Consider the following 22,024-nt stretch of genomic DNA (forward strand, 5'->3'; position numbering starts at 1 on the left):
ATCTTAAACAGGTTTACAATCTGAGAGTGATGGCTCACAGCCAAATGGATATTGAAAGAACCTGAAAATTAAATGGAAAGAAAGAAGTCACGCTGTATTTGGAAGCCTAGCACATTGATTCACATACTCTTTTCTGCGCTCAAGGAAGCAAAGGAAGGATCATGGAAATGACAGTTGGCCAGTCCTGAGTTGACATTCTAGTTCTGCCATAACTAGCATCACAAGCCTTGGGGAAAGTACTTAACTTCCTTACCTTCACCCCAAATTTGAAAGGTATATATTCAACATAAAAGGTTATACATTAGGGCTGAGGTACCCACTTTAAGTTTGGAGGATAAGAACTTGTCTTTGAGGAAGTGATATCTAAGTTGAAAAGTAAAGGATGAATGGGAGTTCGTTTTGGGAGAAATGAAGGACACTGTGAGGTAGAGCGGCAAAAGGTGAGGCTGAAAAGGTAGGCAGAGGCCAGGAAGATAACTGAGAACAATAGACAGATTGGGGGGGTTTAAGAAGCTCCATGATCTAATTTGAAAAATGGCTGACCAGTCTTTGTACAGAACAGATGCAAAAGAGGAGAAGCTATTAGTTAATATAGGTGAAAAAAATGAGGGCTTGAGCTGGAGAAGTAGCAATGAGATAAAAGTGGACAGAAATGAGATATTTAAAAAAAATTTTTTTAATGTTTTATTTCTGAGAGAGAGAAAGAGAGACAGACAGCATGAGCAGGGGAGGGTCAGAGAGAGAGGGAGACACAGAATCCTAAACAGGCTCCAGGCTCTGAGCTGGCTGACCGCACAGAGCCTGACACGGGGCTTGAACCCACAAACTGTGAGATCATGGCCTGAGCCGAAGTCGGAAGCTTAACCGACTGAGCCACCCAGGTGCCCCTGAAATGAGGTATTTTGAAAGGCCTACCTCTCATAGTATTTGATGATGAAACTACATGTATAGAGTTAAAGAGAGAGGTCACAGATATCATGAATATTAGTGGCAGCTAACATGTACTCTATGTTTTATTGTCCTAACCCCCCTCATGGGGTAGGTGTTATTATGATCCCCATTTTACAGATAAAGAATAAAGGCAAACACTTCACTGTGTCTCTAGATAACTCATATAGGATAGAAGTAGGATTCAAAACCTGGCAGTCAAACTTCTAGCTTTTTAGCTTCACAAATGTAGATTCCTTACTGAGATGGAATACTAGAAAACAAGTTCATTTGGAAAGTACACATATTGAATCAGGGATCTCTGTGGTATCAAAGGAAAATTTAGTTCATCATGAATGCAGGTCTGAGAGGACTAGATTAAAAACTGGAAAATTGCTCTATCTACCTGGTATTTAAAACTGTTGGAATGATATAAACCTATTCTTGGGGACGAATTTAAATACCGTATTTCAACAAATCTAAGATGCCATCAAACATATATTACATCCTTCTTTTCTGTACCAATAATTAAGGAGAAATGCTACCAATTAATTTTAAGATACCATCAATTATAAGATGCATCCAGATTTTAGACATGTTAAAATGAAAAATATGTGCATCTTGGAATCATCGCAATATGATAATTATAGTAATGAGTGCAGTGTTCTAACAGAGACAAATAAGGAAGAGTATATGGTAACGAAAGGCTTTCCTAAGAAAGTGATATATGAGCTTAAAACAGCCAAATGCAAACTCTGGTTTCCTTCTTCCAAGACTTCTCCAGTATATCTTTGTACTTTGATTTTTGTTTTTGTTGCATATCTTCACAGCTGGTGCTATATTCTTCTTCCTGATAAAAATTTAACACAGTTAGCAGCTTCTTTGGTCCAGATACAGTTGAACGATAAAGAGGAAGATTTCAGTCTTCGACTTAGCAATAATAGTTAAAAAGCAAGGCTTTGAACTTCAAGTCCAGGTGCCATTACTCACTTGCCATGTGATCTTGGGCAAAACATTTGTTTTCCTCTCTAATCCTTACTTTTTTTTTAATGTAAAGTGGCATTAGTACCTCTATCCACAGTTTCCATAACAAAAAAGAAAAATGATATATGTGAAATGTATAGCAATCCCTGACATGTGGTAAACATTCAAGTAAATGTTAAGTTAATATTGAATGAATAACAACCATCCAATTCTCTAGTAGCAGAATGCAATTATTTAACCAATTTAAATGATTAGGGGAGGGGTATTCCTAAGTCACACACCCATTTTAGATGATTATGCTTTATTTAATAGTATTCTAATCTGGGCTTTTAGGAGATTACTTCTGAAAACATTAATAATGCAGAGCTTTGTAAATAACATTAGTGTAAATGGATAAATGGGACTTGTTTGCCCTTATCTTAACTATAAAACTAGTTGTTTAGAAAATGAGTTTCTATAGTTAAAAAAATGGAGGATATTTATTTGCATGTATGTGTTTTACAGAGCTATTGTATGTGTGAATATATCAAGTAAACATAAATACACAAATTTATTTTGTATACTAACAAAAACTCCAAATTAGATTTATAATAGCTTTGAATCACATTCAAACTTCAAATGTTACACTGTTCTTCAAATCCCTTGAAAATATTAGAGAAAAAAAAAGGTTGTCTTGTTTTCATATTTTTGTGTCCTGATTCTGCCTCCTGTTAGGAGCAGTTAGAGCTCAGGACAAGAGAGAAAATCTCACCACTGAACTGTAAAGGTCAGGTTCTTAAGTTGTCTATTTAAAGCTCACTTATTATAGGATAGAAACAGTTGACAGTATATCATTCTTAATAGTGAGACTGATCATTACTTACTAATAATGACACTAATTCTTAGGTGAGGACTAATACATCCTAGACTTTTTAGGGGTCTAAATATCTAATGTTCTATCCCTTTCTCAAACCACATCTCTAGAAATATGTGCCAATATATTTGTAAATATGTAAATGAAACTACTTGCTCTGGGGGCAGACAGAATGACCAACAGAAAACAAACGTCTCAAAATATACTCTGCCTTGCCCACAAAAATACAGATCCTAAAACTGAAAAAAGAAAAATGAGGAATTCTGAGACATGCTAAGGGGATGAAAATATATAACAAAAAAAATACTACAACAAAGAAACAAAAACCCCAGACTTTTGTTCTTAGTATATTCAGCAGCCAGTGTACTTTTAAGGTAGGACACAAAAAATCCAAGAACCAATTATCCTTGTTAAATTCTCTCTTCTGTCCATAAAATACCTACGAGTACACCTAACCAAAGATATAAGAGATCTGTATGATGAAAACTATAGAAAACTTATGAAGGAAACTGAAGAAGACACAAAGAAATGGAAAAACATTCCATGTTCATGGATCAGAAGAACAAATATAGTTAAAATGTCATTACTACCCAAAGAAATCTATACATTCAATGCAATCCCAATCAAAATTGCACCAGCATTCTTCACAAAGCTAGAATAAACTATCCTAAAATTTGTATGGAAACACAAAAGACTCTGAATAATCAAAGTAATATTGAAGAAGAAAACCAAAACAGGAGGCATCACAATCTCAGACTTTACCCTTTACTACAAAGCTGTAATCATCAAGACAGTATGGTACTGGCACAAAAACAGACACATAGACCAATGGAACAGAATAGAGAACTCAGACTTGGACCCACAAATGTATGGCCAATTAATCTTTAACAAAGCAGGAAAGAGTATCCCATGGAAAAAATACAGCCTCTTAAACAGATGGTGCTGGGAGAACTGGACAGCAACATGCAGAAGAATGAAACTGGACCACTTTCTTACATCATATACAAAAATGAACTCAAAATGGATGAAGGACCTGACTGTGAGACAGGAAACCATCAAAACCCTAGAGGAGAAAGCAGAAAACAACCTCCTTGACCTCAGCTGCAGCAATCTCTTACTTGACACATCCCCAAAGGCAAGAGAATCAAGAGCAAAAATGAACTATTGGGACCTCATCAACATAAAAGCTTCTGCATGGCAAAGGGAACAATCAATAAAACTAATAGGCAACCGTCAGAATGGGAAAAGATAGTTGCAAATGACACATCGGATAAAGGGCTAGTATCCAAAATCTATCAGGAACTCACCAAACTCCACACCCTAAAAAGAAGTAATCCAATGAAGAGATGGGCAGAAGACATGAACGGACACTTCTCCAAAGAGGACATCCAGATGGCCAACAGACACATGAAATGATGCTCAACATCCCTCATCATCAGGGAAATATAAATCAAAACCACACTGAGACCACCTCATGCCAGTCAGAATGGCTAAAATGAACAAATCAGGAGACTATAGATGCTGGCAAGGATGTGGAGAAATGGGCACCTTCCTACACTGGTGGGAATATAAACTGGTGCAGCCACTGGAATTTCCTCAAAAAATTAATAATAGAACTCCCTCCCCTATGATCCAGTAATAGCACTGCTAGGAATAGGTATACAGGAGTGCTGATGCATAGGAGCACATGTACCCCAATGTTCATAGCAGTACTTNTAAAAAGAAGTAATCCAATGAAGAGATGGGCAGAAGACATGAACGGACACTTCTCCAAAGAGGACATCCAGATGGCCAACAGACACATGAAATGATGCTCAACATCCCTCATCATCAGGGAAATATAAATCAAAACCACACTGAGACCACCTCATGCCAGTCAGAATGGCTAAAATGAACAAATCAGGAGACTATAGATGCTGGCAAGGATGTGGAGAAATGGGCACCTTCCTACACTGGTGGGAATATAAACTGGTGCAGCCACTGGAATTTCCTCAAAAAATTAATAATAGAACTCCCTCCCCTATGATCCAGTAATAGCACTGCTAGGAATAGGTATACAGGAGTGCTGATGCATAGGAGCACATGTACCCCAATGTTCATAGCAGTACTTTCAACAATAGCCAAATCATGGAAACAGCCTAAATGTCCATTAACTGATGAGTGGATCAAGATGTGGCCTATATGTACAATGAAATACTACATGGCAAGGAGAAAGAATGAAATCTGGCCATTTGTAACAACATGGATGGAACTCAAGGGTGTTATGTTAAGTGAAATAAGTCAGGCAGAGAAGGACTGATATCATATGTGGAACAGGAGAAAGGTAACAGAGGACCATGGGAGACGGGGAGGGGGAAAATAGTTAATTAGAGGGAGGGAGGCAAACCACAAGACACTCTTGAATACTGAGAACAAACTGAGGGTTGATGGGGTTTGGGGGAGAGGGGAGGGGGGTGTAGGGTAGGGAGGAGGGCACTTGTTGGGATGCGCACTGGGTGTTATATGGAAACCAACTTGACAATAAACTATAAAAGAAAAAATTCACTTCTGATTTAGTTTACTCCAAGTTTTTCAAAAATTGTCTTATTATCTGATTTATAGTTTCTCTGATTTAATTGGCATTCTTACTATCCACTTCTATCATCACAGCCACATATATTTTCTATTAAAAATAATTTAGTGATTCCTATGTTATTTCAAAAGGAAATTTTAGGATTAGTAATCTCTTCCTTTGATATTCTCTGCACTGTCTCAGTAAGAATTATCACTGAATTATACAAATTGCTCAAGTCTGTAAGATCCTCACATAAGCGCTAAAGCTTAACTTCACATTTCTCACTGCTCATGGAAGCCCCTCTAAAATACAGTTTACAACCTGACCTTGGCTCTGACTTCTTGAACACTTCTTCCTATTCCACCAAGTACCTCGAAATCTAGGATGTACACTATAGGTATCTCCCAATAACTGTTTCATTTAACCCCTCACCTAGGCCTCCTCATGACCATATTTTTACCTCACATTGACTAAAAGTAAAAGGTCTCAAAGATAAAAAGCATTTAAAACCATTTATTTTTAAAAATGTTTTTATTATTTATTTTGAGAGACAGAGAAACAGAGTGAGAACAGAAGAGGGGCAGAGAAAGAGCAAGATACAGACCCCAAAGCAAGTTTCAGGCTATGAGCTGTCAGCACAGAGTCCGATGTGGGGCTTAAACTTATGAACCATGAGATCATGACCTGATCCAAAGTCAAATGCTTAATAGACTGAGCCACCAAGGCGCCCCTAAAACCATTTATTTTTAATTAAGAGTATGTGTGAGTGTGGTATTTGTGTTACAAATGCAATATAAAGTAAAATAATGCTTTGCAAAGAAAAAACACAAGAGAGCAATGCATAGTCAAACACCCATAAGATCATTCATTACCCAAATCAAACCACTGTTGACCTATTAGAATACTTCCACCCACAGCTTTGGTAGAAAATACACAGGTCATTTGCTATTGGAGAGAGTGTGAAGACACAACCTTTTGGAGGGCAATTTGGTAGTAACTGTGACAGTGAAAAGTGCACTGACTCAATAATTTCACCCCATAGTAACAACTGTCCAACTACCCAAATACACGTATATCAGGATATTCAGTGAGGCATTTTTTTAATTTTTTAAAATGTTTTATTTATTTCTGAGAGAGAGAGAGAGAGAGAGAGAGCGTGAGCGGGGGAGGGTCAGAGAGAGAGGGGGAGACACAGAATCTGAAACAGGCTCCAGGCTCTGAGCTGTCAGCACAAAGCCCAATGCGAGGCTTGAACCCATGAACCGTGAAATCATGACCTGAGCCGAAGTCAAACACTTAACCGACTGAGGACCCCAGGCGCCCCTCAGTGAGGCATTTTGGATAATTTTAAAAAACCTAAAGATCCACCAGTAAGAGAATTATGTCATGATATAGCCACATTATGAAACACCATGCAGCCATTAAAAAGAATGAGCTAGATCTGTGTGTTTTACATAAAGAGATGTTGTGTACCTATAACACAGTTTTTGAGTCAAAAATACAAGTTACAGAAGGGTATGCCCATTAGATTGCATAACATATACTATATATATGCAGAGAAAATAAATAAAATACACATCAAACTATTAACTGGGAGTGGGTTGTCACTTTTCATTTATGTCGTATTGTTTCAACTGTTTAATAGTACTTTTATAACTTTTTTTAAAGTTTATTTAATTTTTTAAAAAATTTTTGTGTCTTTATTTTGAGAGACAGAGACAGAGAGCGAGCAGGGGAGGGGCAGAGAGAGAGAGGGAGATACAGAATCCAAAGCAGGTTCCAGGCTCTGAGCTGTCAGCACAGAGCTTAATGCAGGGCTCGAACTCATGAACTGCAAGATCATGACCTGAACTGAAGTCGGACGCTTAACCAACTGAGCCACCCAGGCGCCCACTTTTGTAGCTTTTTAAAGAAAAAATAGTGATTTTTTTTTTACTCAGGTTGTTGGGCATTTTTAAAAAGATTAAAAAACACTGTTTTTTTTTCCACTACAGTTATAAAAAGCATCTTCTCTTTTCACTAAATAATTTTTATAAGATCAAGGAAAGACTGAGGAACTGTCTCAGGTTAAAGAATATGTATACTAAGGAGACGAGGGTCCCAGAATGGATCCTCAAAGAGGAAAGTAGAAAAACTGGTGAAATCTGAATTAGGTCAGTAGTTTAGTTTATAGCATTGTTCTTTATGTTACTTTCTTCATCTTGATAGCTGTACTACAGTTATTTGAGTTGGAAATAATTAGGGAAAATTAAGTGAAGGATACATGTGAATTTTTTGTATCATTTTTTGGTAACTTTTCTCTAAGACTAAATTTATTTCAACATAAATAATAATGTAAAACTTTTTTGTAGAATTTGCAAATTTTTCTAAAACTTAACCCACTACTTTCCTTCTCAAGCTTGCTTCTTTTCCTTTGTTTCCTAGATCTATTAATGGACTATTACTCTCCCAGTCACAAGGCTCAAAAATCTCAGCATTGTTTTGACTCTTCTCTTTCTCTTGTCCTTATTGTCTAGTCAGATGAAGAGTACAATATATTCTCAATACCTGTTACACTGCTTATCAGCTACCTCAACAACCAAGTACAATACAACTATAATTGCTTCTCAAATCTATGCATTATGGTAGAATAATCTACAGAGCAGATCTCTATTTCATTCTTCCCTTTGAAAAGTTCAGTGGCTCCCCCATTGCTTATTAAAACCAAACTCAACCAATGAAGGCTTTTCATAATCTAGTCCCAACCCTACATACTTAATCGGGTTCCCTTTCACAAGCTTGCCCCCTAAAGACTCCAAAGAAGTCCCGTGGGTTTTCTAAAACACTTTTAGGAGGTCTATGAAGTCAGCATTAATTTTTTTTTTAATAGTTTATTGTCAAATTAGTTTCCACATAACACTCAGTGCTCATCCCCACAAGTGTCCTCCTCCATGCCCATCCCCCCTCCCCCCCACATCCATCAGTCCTCAGTTTTTGTCAGCATTCAAGAGTCTCTCATGGTTTGCCTCTCTCCCTTTCCCCCACCATTTCCGCCCTTCTTCTCCCCCTTGTTCCTCCGTCAAGTTCCTCCTAATCCTCCTATACGTGCAAACATATGATATTTGTCCTTCTCTGCCTGACTTAAAACTAGGATTTTATATACCTTTTTTCACTCTCAATATCTCATGAGTACACAGTGTAGTTTTCCAGTTATATGGCATGTGATATTATAACAGATTGAATTCCTAAGCAGATATGAGAATTCAACTATCATCTATATGCCTGATTATAAGGAGATCTGAATACGTATAAAACAATGCCAGTTTCCTATTTTTTGGTTGTTTTAAAATTTTTTTTAAAAATTCTTACTTATTTTGAGGGAGAGAGAGAGAGAGCACAAGAGGGGGAGGGAGGCAGAGAGAGAGAGAGAAAGAGAGAGACAGAATCCTAAGCAGGATAAGCCAATGTGGGGCTCAAACTCATGAACCATTAGATCATGACCTGAGCAAAAGTCAAGAGTCAGATGCTTAACCAACTGAGCCACCCAGGTGCCCCCGGAAAAGTTTTTTTTTTTAATGTTTTATTTATTTCTGAGAAAGAGAGAGAGCATGAGCAGGGGAGGGTCAGAGAGAGAGGGAGACACAGAATCTGAAGCAGGCTCCAGGCTCTGAACTAGTTGTCAGCACAGAGTGCAACACGGGGCTCGAGCCCATGAACCATGAGATCATGACTTGAGCCAAAGTCAGACGCTTAACCGACTGAGCCACTCAGGCACCCCCAAAAAAGTTATTTTTAATAAAAATGTTACCTATGTTAATATGTAATGGTTTTATTATTATTATTTTTTTTAATAGTTTATTGTCAAATTAGTTTCCACATAACACTCAGTGCTCATCCCCACAAGTGCCCTCCTCCATGCCCATCTCCCCCCGCCCCCCCCCCACACCCATCAGTCCTCAGTTTGTTCTCAGCATTCAAGAGTCTCTCAGGTTTGCCTCTCTCCCTCTCCCCCACTGAAGCCCTCAATACTTTTAATCCAAGGAGGTTCTAAGACCCAAAAGTTTGAGAGTCATCTAGTCAGGTTTCACCTGATTACTTGGTTGTAACAAGGTTAAGTTTTCTGGCCTTCATAATTTTCTTTCTCCTCAAATAATCTTCCTTCTATTTCCCTATGCCCAAAATTTACCCATTCTCCTTAACAGTGGCCATCTTCTTAACAGCCACTGAACAAAGTTTTGGGGTCAGACTTGGATGAAACCTGGCCTTAACTAACCCTTACTGTCTGACTTTGGGCAACTTAACCTCTTTGAGTATCAAGTGCCTTATCTGGGGATAGCACTGGTAACCCTGAAGAACTAAATTAAAAACTGAATGAAAATGCAAAATTACCTAAATATTTGGCATATATAATAATAAGAACTAATTTCTTCCCTCCTTTTCCCCTTCTACCAAAGTGTTTTTTTTTTTTTAAACTAGGGCTTTAATGCATTTTATTCATGGATTCCTCCATAATCCTTAGCACAATGACTTTCACACAGGGTGTATGATATTATGTGAGCTAACCAATAAAATTTAAGGAAAAATATGATCAGCAGGGAATAGACAACTCAAATTTCAATCTTTCAGAAATACAAATGATTAGGATGCTTGGGTGGCTCAGTCAGTTAAGCATCCAACTTTGGCTCTGTTCATGATCTCATCTCGAGTTTGAGCCCTGCATCAGGCTCCTTGCTGACAGCTCGGAACCTGGAGCCTATTTCAAAAATGGCCAGATTTGCCATAATTTTCTTTCCGTTTGAAATACATTGATGAAGTAGATACTCATGGTCCTCTCATATGTCAAACACCATCAACGGGCAAATGGATCAAGAAGATGTGGTTTATACAATGGAATACTACATGGCAATGAGAAACAATGACATCTGGCCATGTGTAGCAACATGGATGGACCTTGAGGGTGTTATGCTGAGCGAAATAAGTCAGGCAGAGAAGGACAAATATCATATGTTTGCACGTATAGGAAGATTCGGAGGAACTTAACAGAGGACCATGAGGGAGAAGAAGGGGGGAAATAGTGGGGGAGAGGGAGAGAGGCAAACCATGAGAGACTCTTAAATGCTGAGAACAAACTGAGGACTGATGGATGTGGGGGATGGGGAGGGGGGAGATGGGCATGAAGGACGGCACTTGTGGGGATGAGCGCTGGGTGTTATATGGAAACCAACTTGACAATAAACTATTTACAAAAAAAATAAAAATTAAAAAACTTAAAAGTGAAGTCAGCAGCATTCTAGTGGAGGAAAATAAAAATCTTTTCAATAGATGGTCATCTGGGTATTCATATGGGAAAAAAAATAAACCTTGACCTCTCCCACTTCCAACCATATCCAAAACTCAATACTAAATAGATCATGGGTTTAAATTTAAAAGATAAAATAATAATGCTTTTAAAAGGAAACATAAAATGTCTTCATGACCTTGGAGGAGACACATTTTTCTTAGGCAGAACATAAAAACCACTACCTGTAAGAGAAAAAATGAAAAATTTGGACTTGACTAAAATCAAGAACATCTGTTCATCGAAAGACACATTACAAGTATTAAAAGACAAGCAAATATCAAATAGGAGAAAATATTTGTAATATATATATAAATCTGACAAAAGAACGACATCCAGAATATGTAAAATCTTTATCCACAGATCAATTTTTTTCTTCTTTAATTAAATAATTTATTATTTTAAATTTACATCCAAGTTAGTTAGCATATAGTGCAACAATGATTTCAGGAGTAGATTCCTTAATGCCCTTTACCCATTTAGCCCTTCCCCCCTCCCAGAGCCCCTCTCAATAANAGATCAATTTTTAAAAGACAGATTTGAATAGGCACTTTACAAAAGAGGCAAGGAAGGAAGGAAGAAATTGGGGAGCCTTGGTGGCTCAGTCGGTTAAGCATATGACTTCGGCTCAGGTCATGATCTCAAGGTTCATGGGCTATGTGCTGACAGCTAGCTCAGAGCCTGGAGCCTGTTTCAGATTCTGTGTCTCCCTCTCTCTCTGACCCTCCCCTGCTCATGCTATCTCTCTCATTCTCTCAGAAATAAACAAAAAACATTTGAAAATTTTTTTTAAAAAAGAAAGGGAAAGAAAAGGAAAAGACAAGTTAAGACAAGACTATCCAAACAGCCTATGTATATTTATGAGAAGGGACTTAGCTTCATTTGGCATCAAGGAAATGTAATTAAAACCAAAATGTTATGCCACCACAAACCCAACAGAATGGTTAAAATGAAAAAACCTGAAAAAAAGTGTAAGTGTTGGCAAAAATGTTAGGCAACTGGAACTCTCATGCTGGTGAATGAGGCAAAGTTTGACATTCACTACCAAAAGTAAAACATAGGAACACTCAATGACCCAGCAAGTTTACTGCCAGGTACTTACCTAACAGAAGTATGTAGATACTCTATAATGTTAACAGATGCCTATCCAACAATGAGACTAGTTATGAATCCATATATGAAAGAACTCATTATAGCCAACACACTGTGGTATATGCGTGTGTTTGTGTGTGTGTGTGCGTGCACGTGTGTATGTATATAATATATGGGTGTATCTTCCAATTCCATTTCCAGTGACTTTTAAAATCTAAAATTGAAATACATAGTTGATCCAATTTCCTTCCTCTCCTTTGAGACAAAGTAAGCTTAAAACAAACTAACCTTACACCTAAACACAGATCAGGCAATAAATACCATCAAAGTGATGAAAGTATGCCCCAGACAAAAGTGATCTGTTGTCAGTGAGGCAATTTTCTATTCCAATGTGAGTTAACACTCAAATGAAAAAACTAATTAGGGTATCTAAACTTCAAAATAAAAATATAAGATATTGTATATGAAAGGCAGATTTTGACTGGAACTACAGAAGAAATTTATAAGTCCACAAAAATGTGTACATAATGGACTTATATAGCCTTACATGGTAAGCACCTGTATTCTAGTTTAGATTTCTATCAGCAAGTAGACACATAGGAAAGTACTGAGAGGTCTGAAACTGAATTTTAAGTTAACACAGATGGCATGTTTATAACACCCCCACAATATGCTGAGTGTTCACCATAAAACCATGTAGACACAGTCCCTGCCTCTAGGGAACTTAAAATCTAACAGTAGATGATGAAGCAGCCTAATTCAAAGAAAGTAAACAAATAAAAGGAAACAAAGAAAGGAATCTAAGAGAAGAGAGGCCTGCATTAATCTCTCAGTTCCCAGAAGGGTAACAGTCCAACCTGAACAGTGGAGATGAAAGCTAACAAGTCAGAGATGCCTCAGTTACCATCAAACTTAATATGACACTATTCAGTAAATATTCTCTAAAAATTATGCTGACCAGGCTGAAAAAGTTTGGTTGTTCTAGCTTTAATGTTTAGAAGGTCTAAATCTCTGTAACAGATACAATATATACCCTACTGGATGTGTAATAAAAAGGACATTAATGCACAGCCTGTGCATAGGGGACTGATTTACAGTCCAAAAGCTAAATTACTGAATCCAAAGCATATGAAAACATTATTTCAAAAACCCTGGCTCAACAGGCAATTAATTCATGTGACACTACCATCTTTACCTCAAAACTCCTAAAACAAGACAGTGATTCCTACCACACTGCATTTTTGAGGTAGTCTCTAAAGGGATATATGAGCTATATTTGTCTGTAAATAAACATTTCACAAATTTACAGTTCAGACTCTGATCACCTTATCCAGCTGACTACAGCTATTTCAACAGAAAGATATCAAACAATTGTCAGAAAGGTCTCCATATATGGAACTTCCTTAAGCCCCTGAATTAAACAGCTTTATTATTAACCATGTAGATTTTGCCTGGAAGACTTCAAAATACTGATGGCATCCAATATATAAGTCATAGGAACCAAACTCACTTCAACAAAATGGTCCTGGCTTTCTCTTTGGATCAAGTATCTCTGCTAAAGGCTGTTTACTAAAAATAAATAATAATAATAATAATAATAATAATGCAGCCAAATTCCGCAGAAAAGATATAGAAAGCAGTTATGCTACTGACTTTGTTACATCAAAATAGTATTTATTGAACCAGAGCTATAAAGACCACAATTTGAAATAAATGTTTGATGAAATAAAAAATTAGAGACATTGTCTACCCAATGTCTCAGATCTGCAACCACTTTTTCCCAGTGATTTCTACAGCAGCCATAATGACTATACATAATGACTTTCAATTTCCCGAAATATTAGCTTGCCTGTGGTTTCAAACATAGCTTCCTCTTAAAGAGAAGACTCCCAGGTGCCTCCTTTACGTATAATTTTTCCATCATAGGAATTACATAAATAAAAATACATCTCAGATAAAACTAAAGTATCCCAGTAAAAACTGTATTTTAGTCTTCTTTATTAAGTATTATGATAAAAATATACTTTTTCCAGTAATCCAAACTCTAAATCTTAGAATCACCATCTGATTCCTTCATCATATCCCACCCCACTCTCCCATCCCCTCATATTAATCAGTACAAGTTGTTCAGATTCTCCTTCAGTTCAAATTCATCCCACTGAAAGGGTCCCAGGATACGTAAAAAAACAAAAACGAAAAACAAAAAAAAGCACAAAAAAACCCACTGAGGTCCAATGGACAAAAAGGTCTGAAAAGAGCAAGAGAAGGCATTTTAGGATAAGAAACCAAAGGTTTATCAGGGAGACACTATTAAAGTATCTGAGAACAGACTGGGTAGAAGAAGTCTGAAAAGACTGCCTTGACCACTGGGCCTTAGAGATCTGATCTGAAATGCCAAGTAGGGGTAGGCATGGGTGGGTCAGACCAACTCAAAAAGGCCAGGGTTTCTTACATAACCCTCTTTTTTAAATGTCTTCTGCCACCATCCTAGCTCAGACCTTCTTTGGATCTCACTTAAACAAGTCCAGTGTCTTAACTGACTTGTCCTATTTCTCTACCAAGACACTGTAGTCAAAATCATCTTCTCAAAGCACCAAGTCGAATCCTTTCAATATTTTTCATAAGCCTTAAGGTAAAACTTATAAATCCTTAAAATGGTTTATTACCAGGCCTTCAAGCATCTGACTCCTCTCTGCAACCATTTTCCCCCAATGCTCTCTGTACCAATCATAACTTTAAAGTCACCCAAATGCTATTTTGTCCCTTGTTTCCTTTCAGATAGAAGACTCCTAAGCACCTCCCCACCACACACACACTCATTAACTTTACCTACTTTCCTTTTACCTTTACATCTAATCTTAAACACATTTTCTTAAGGTTTTGCTCGAACCCTTCAAAGGGTCCCTGCTATATTCCCAGAGAACTCTATACTTCCCTTTACATGACATTCATCAGATTTGTAAGTGCAAATGGTAAACAATCCTATGTTCTATGAGGGCAAGAATGCAAACCTAAGAATACGGTTAAGAATGTTACTTCTGTACTCAAAAAACTTCAATAGCTTCCCAAACTTCTCCAAATTTAAAGCATTAAGCACACATTTCTCATGATGAGTCCTCAAGGCCCTCCACAGTACGAACTTTCATGTCTACTATTCCCCAAATGCTTCCGAAAGGCAGGGTTATCTGTTACTTTCTAACAAGACAAGTACTTTCTGGTGCTTTCATTTCTGTAGCTTCCTTTATGAACCACATCTTTAAAAATACTACTCATTCTTCCAAACCTATATCCAATTCCATGTGCATAACATTTTTCCTGATCTTCCGTAAATAAATTTGGTCTCTCTCACCTTTGACTCTCTTTCTGTTCTAGTATGTTTTCCTTATTGCACTTTCCTAAGTCTACCTAATCATTATGGTACTTTTCTTACCATTAATAGTTTTAAATTTCTTAGATAATGCTGGCTATCCGTTGCTTTTCCATATATCTCCTTATTTCATTTTGTATATGCCTTATATACAGAAGGTGCTCCATAAATGCATTAACTAAATAAAAAAAATCTACTACATGGAAGGTAGCTATATAAGGCAATTTTCTAAATATATGGATAAAACAATCTATAAAGTATAAAGATACCTGTGAAGCAGATGGAAGCTAAATGGAATTAGAAAAGGTTGTTATGATACTGGTACAAAAACAGAAATATATCTCATTTGCATCACAAATAACTGCTTTTTAAGCAAACAGTATGATGTCTTATAAGACTCATTATAAATCAGAAAGGACCACAGAAATTATCTAGTACAAGGCATAACATTTCTAGATAAAGAAAATAAAGACTATGAGTTTCTTGGCCAAGGTCATGAAGCCAAAGTTAGAACAAAGGTTCAGACCATCTGACTTCCACTCCAGCATTCTCCCCACCCCAAAACAATACTCACCTCAAGGCTATAGTAACTACAACCCATTATTCTCAATCAATATTGGAGCCAAAATGCTCCAGTACTTGAATTAAGGCCATTTGCACAGTTTCAGCCATACTCAAGAGAAACAAAAGTGTGACAAGTGAGGGAATGAAAAGGGATTCTTTTTATAATTTCCTAGGAGCTTTAATTTTATTAAAAGTTAGAAATGAACACTACTCCATAAGCTTTGAAGAGTGTTTGTGTTTAAAGACACTCTGAGAGGCAAGAAAAACATGATAGAAATTACAGACAACTTTTCAAAATGCATAATACAAATCTAACACATAATGACACATGCAACATAGAGCATTTTCAATGCTACATTAAAAGTTACTATTTACTTCATAGTAACCAAGAAAGATGGTGCATTAAAAAAAGAAAAAAAAATGAAAGAATAAAAGCTAGCAGCCTATTTCTTAAAACTACTTAAAAGACCAACACATCTTTCAATATTCACCAAATATTTGCTATTATATATCGCTTCTTACAATTCTATCTCAAATAACAGTTATATAGCAGGCACTTAATAAGTATTTGCACAATAAATCAATTAATCTTAGTATAACTCAGCACTAATCTTGAACACTGTGGTTGTATCTCACAAATGCTACAACTTTTAATAGAAAACAATAAGCATTGACAGTTTCTATCAAATAGAATGGTTTCCAAGGCTATAATACTTTACACTGTGTACGTAAATACTTGTATGTGTGTGTATATGTGTATATATATACCAACCAGAAACTGGAAAATGTAGTCTGGAATTCATTAAATATATATATATATATATATACACACATATACACACACATACACACACTATGTATATCTATGTTCATTCGCTCTCTATATATACAAATATATGAATGTGTGGCATATATTTTTGATAATATTAATTTCACCTAAGGATCTTATGCTATCAGTGACTTTCATACTTTCCTTACAACAATTCATAACAAGAAGAACATGATACATATAGTACAACCTAGCACACATACACACAGACACAGGCACAAATGAATAATTAAAACAAAAGTTTCATGAAAAAATACCACTCTTACTCTACCTAAAGCATTAATATTTTCTATTCCATTTTTTTAAATGCTGCTTATGACCCACTAAATTGGTTCATCACTCCTGTTCTGGAAGCTCATAAAAATGCAAGAAGAAATAGGAAGATCTGAAATAACCCAGGCTGTACAAATACCAACCAGGAACTGGAAAATGTAGTCTGGAATTCATTAAATATATTTTTAAATAGTTTATTGTCAAGTTGGTTTCCATATAACAACCAGTGCTCATCCCCACAAGTGCCCTCCTCCATGCCTATTACCCCCTTCCCTTCTCTCCCACCCCCATCAGCCCTCAGTTTGTTCTCAGCATTCAAGAGTCTCTCATGGTTTGCCACCCTCCATTTCCACAAATATTTTACCCCTTCTTCTCCCCCATGGTACTCTGTTAAGTTCCTCCTAATCCACCTATACCTGCAAAAATATGATACCTGTCCTTCTCTGCCTCACTTATTTCGCAGACCCTCAAGGGTCCCTCAAGGTCCATCCATGTTGCTACCCATGACCAGATTTCATTCTTTCTCATTGCCATGTAGTATTCCACAGTAGAGATAAACCACATCTTCTTGATCCATTCGTCCGTTGATGGACACTTAGGCTCTTTCCATGTTTTGGCTATTGTTGAGAGTGCTGCTATGAACATTGGGATACATGTGCTCCTATGCATCAGCACTCCTGTATCCCTTGGGTCAATTCTTAGCAGTGCTATTGCTGGGTCATAGGGAAGTTCTATTGTTAATTTTTTAAAGAACCTCCACACCATTTTCCAGAGGGGCTGCACAAGTTTACATTCCCACCAACAGTGTAGGAGGGTGCCCGTTTCTCCACATCCTCGCCAGCATCTAGAGTCCTCTGATTTGCTCATTTTAGCCACTCTGACTGGCGTGAGGTGGTATTTCATTGTGGTTTTGATTTGTATTTCCCTGATGAGGAGGGGTGCTGAGCATCGTTTCATGTGTCTGTTGGCCATCTGGATGTCCTCTTTGGAGAAGTGTCTGTTCTTATCTTCTGCCCATCTCTTCATTGGATTGTTTGTTTTTCGGGTGTGGAGTTTGGTGAGTTCTTTATAGATTTTGGATACTAGCCCTTTATCCGATGTCATCTGCAACTATCTTTTCTCATTCCGACGGTTGCCTATTAGTTTTATATATTGTTTCCTTTGCAGGTAGAAGCTTTTAATCTTGATGAGGTACCAATAGTTCATTTTTGCTCTTGATTCCCTTGCCTTTGGAGATGTGTTGAGTAAGAAATTGCTGTGGCTGAGGTCAAGAACGTTGTTTCTTGCTTTCTCCTCTAGGGTTTTGATGGTTTCATGTCTCACAATCAGGTCCTTATCCATTTTGAGTTCATTTTTGTGTATGGTGTGAGAAAATTATCTATTTTCATTTTTCTGCAAGTTGCTGTCCAGTTCTCCCAGTACCATCTGTTAAAGAGGCTGTCTTTCTTCCACTGGATACTCTTTCCTGCTTTGTCAAAGATTAGTTGGACATTCACTTGTGGGTCCAAGTCTGAGTTCTCTATTCTATTCCATTGGTCTATGTGTCTGTTTTTGTGCCAATACCATACTGTTTTGATTATTACAGCTTTGTAGTAGAGGCTAAAGTCTGGGATGGTGATGCCTCCCGTTTTGGTTTTCTTCTTCAATATTACTTTGGCTTTTGAAGGTCTTTTGTGGTTCCATACAAATTTTAGGATAGTTTTAGTTTTGAGAAGTATGCTGGTGCAGTTTTGATTGGGATTGCATTGAATGTGTAGATTGCTTTGGGTAGTAATGACANTGCTTTGTCAAAGATTAGTTGGACATTCACTTGTGGGTCCAAGTCTGAGTTCTCTATTCTATTCCATTGGTCTATGTGTCTGTTTTTGTGCCAATACCATACTGTTTTGATTATTACAGCTTTGTAGTAGAGGCTAAAGTCTGGGATGGTGATGCCTCCCGTTTTGGTTTTCTTCTTCAATATTACTTTGGCTTTTGAAGGTCTTTTGTGGTTCCATACAAATTTTAGGATAGTTTTAGTTTTGAGAAGAATGCTGTGCAATTTTGATTGGGATTGCATTGAAGGTGTAGATTGCATTGGGTAATAATGACATTTTAACTATATTCTTCTGATCCATGAGCATGGAATGTTTTTCCATTTCTTTGTGTCTTCTTCAATTTCCTTCATAAGTTTTCTATAGTTTTCATCATACAGATCTCTTATATCTTTGGTTAGGTTTATTCCTAGGTATTTTATGGTTTTTGAGCAAGTGTGAATGGGATCCATTTCTTGATTTCTCTTTCTGTTGCTTCATTATTGGTGTATAAAATGCAATCAATTTCTGTACGTTGATTTTATACCCTGCAACTTTGCTAAATTCATGGATTAGTTCTAGTAGGCTTCTGGTGGAGTCTGTTGGGTTTTCTATGTAGAGTATCATGTCGTCTGCAAAAAGTAAAAGTTTGACTTCTTCTTTGCCAATTCTGATGCCTTTTATTTCCTTTTGTCATCTGATGGCTGATGATAGGGCTTCCAGCACTATGTGAAACAACAGTGGTGAGAGTGGACATCTCTGTCATGTTCCTGATTCAGGGGGAAAGCACTCAGTTTTTCCCTGTTGAGGATGATGTTAGCTGACGGCTTCTCATAGATGGCTTTTATGATGTTTAAGTAAGTTCCTTCTATCCCGACTTTCTTTAGGGTCTTTTTTAAGAAGGGATGCTGTATTTTGTCAAATGCTTTTCCTGCATCTATCGACAGGATCATATGGTTTTCATCTTTTCTTTTGTTGATGTGATGTATCACATTGATTGATTTGCAAATATTTAACCAGCCCTGTAACTCAGGAATGAATCCCACTTGATCTTGGTGGATAATTCTTTTTATGTGCTGTTGGATTTGATTTGCAAGTATCTTGTTGAGGATTTTTGCATCTGTATTAATCAAGGATATTGGCCTGTCATTCTCTCTTTTTGCTGGGTCTCTGTCTGGCTTGGGAATCAAAGTGATGCCGGCTTCATAAAGTGAGTCTGGAAGTTTTCCTTCGATTTCTATTTTTCGGAATAGCTTGAGAAGAATGGGTATTAATTCTGTTTTAATATCCAGTAGAATGTAATTCATTAAATATTTTTATTTAAAAGCTATGTTGAGCATCTGTAGGGCATCATATTGTGGAAGGATAAAGTACAAACCATATTCTGGGCCATAAACCAAGTCCCTGATATTGAAAAGGAGTCAAATAATAAGTTCTTTGTTCACAATGGAATTAACTCAGAATCAATAACAGAAAGCTATCTGGGGGCAGCTGGATGGCTAGCCAGTTAAGGGTCTGACTTCAGCTCAGGTCAGGTCCTGCAGCTTATCTGTTTGAGCCCCACCTTGGGATCTCTGCTGTCAGAGGGGAGCCCATTTTAGATCAGATCCTCTGTCCCCCTGTCTCTCTGTCCCTCCCATGCAGGCTCTGTTTCTCTCTCTCAATAATAAACATTAAAAAGAAAAGAAATCTGTAAAATCACACGTATTGGGAGAATATATACTTCTAAATAATTCAAGGGTTGAAGAATCAAAAGGGAAATTAGGAAATACTTTTAACTAAATGAAAATACAACACATCAAAATTTAGGGGAAGCAAAAACACAGGCCAGAGTTTTACTGGTTTAGAGAAGAACAATGAGCATAGGTCATCAGGTCTTTTTGTTTCCCTCTACAAACATCCAAACTCTGCTCATGTAAGGAGGGCGGTGATTTGGATGAGGATTGTCAGATTATTTGTACTGCTAAGGAAGTTTAAAGTGAAGGAAGCAACACACCAGCCTTATCTCTGTTGGAAAGGCTTTCATAAATCTGAAAGGAGACTAGGCATCTAATAAGCAATGTGGTATATTGAAGGGAAAGAGCCACCAAAAAACAAAATAAAACAAAACAAACAGAATAATATGAACAGAGAGCAGTGAAGGAACAGCCAACAGGATGGGCGGCACTAAATTGTAAGCTTCAGGGTGGCAGCTTCCTTTCCATACAAAGGACGACTCCAAGGACATAGTAGCCTCTAATGTTGTCTAATGTATGTAACTGATTCTTCAAATTCATCCCAGAACCAATTAAATGCAGAAAAAGCTCAGCTTTTCAGAGGCCATCTTGACCAAGACAGGCTAGAAATAGAACCTGTTTGACCTTCAGACAGATGTTCTGGGGTGGCCTGAGGATCTCCCCAATTCCCTGAAAATCTGGATTATATAAGAGGAAAGAGGACAAGTATCTCAGTACCTGTTTTTAGTTAATTAATGTAACATCAGTTCATCCATTGTTAAAAAGAAGGTGGGAAGACAAGAGAGCTAATACATTACAGACAACCATTAATTCAGACTCATTATTTTAATTAGTAGCACTCATTAAGTATGCTTTCTATGTGTATTTCTGGGAACTAAAGCATGTAAGGATGCTACTCTGCTTTACTGGGGGCAATCCCACATCCTGCTAACTTGGTTTTTATAATATGTGTTTGGCTTCCTAAAACAGGCATAAACAGCTTCATTTAGATCTATGCTATTTATTTCCACAGAGAAGGACTTCAGAACTTTTTAACTACAATAGGTTATCTTGTTTTTCTACTCTTTTGTTGTGATTAAAAAAGAAAAAATACATGATACCCAGGGAAAAATGAAGATTGAGCTTAATTACAAAGATTTAGAAGCAAAAAAATTGACATTGTGGTTTTTTAGAAAAAGAACACTTTCTTCCTTTCATCTCAAGGAAAACCACTTCATCTACCAAGAAGCATAAATACAGTATTCTTCTTTTTTAAAAATTTTGTTAAAGTTGTGTCCATTTTTTTAAATGTTTATTTACTTTTGAGAGACAGAGACAGAACATGAGTAGGGGAGGGGCAGAGAAAGGGAGACACAGAATCCAGAGCAACTCAAAGCTTAAAGCTCAGAGCCTGATGCAGGGCTCAAACCAATGTACTGTGCGATCATGACCTGAGCCAAAGTCAATTATTAACAGACTGAGCCACCCAGGCGCCCCAAAGTTACATCCTTCTTTCCTGAAAGAATCTGGAATCCTAGATTTGATCTTGCAATCTGAAGTCTTCCTATCATATTTGTGCCATCTAAACAGTTGGCTGCTATTCAAAGCCACTAGAGGGACTAAACAGCTATATCAATTCATAAATAGTTTTCTCAAATGAAAGCTTCACAATGAAATCACACATTGACAGAATATTTATAAATTGCAAACAATTATTCTAGATCCCTTTGGAGGAGAAAATTTTTAAGTGATGGAA

The 22,024-nt window shown here is 37.1% G+C and overlaps 1 protein-coding gene across 2 annotated transcripts in view; it reads right to left on the reverse strand.

Moving 5' to 3' along the window:
- Positions 1 to 22,024, reverse strand: part of UBE2D1 (ubiquitin conjugating enzyme E2 D1) — a 35,916-nt gene that overhangs the window by 8,894 nt on the left and 4,998 nt on the right. The window lies entirely within an intron of this gene.

This window comes from Crocuta crocuta, unplaced genomic scaffold (assembly GCF_008692635.1).
Source record: "Crocuta crocuta isolate KB4526 unplaced genomic scaffold, BGI_CrCroc_1.0 scaffold244, whole genome shotgun sequence".
Lineage (NCBI taxonomy): Eukaryota > Metazoa > Chordata > Mammalia > Carnivora > Hyaenidae > Crocuta > Crocuta crocuta.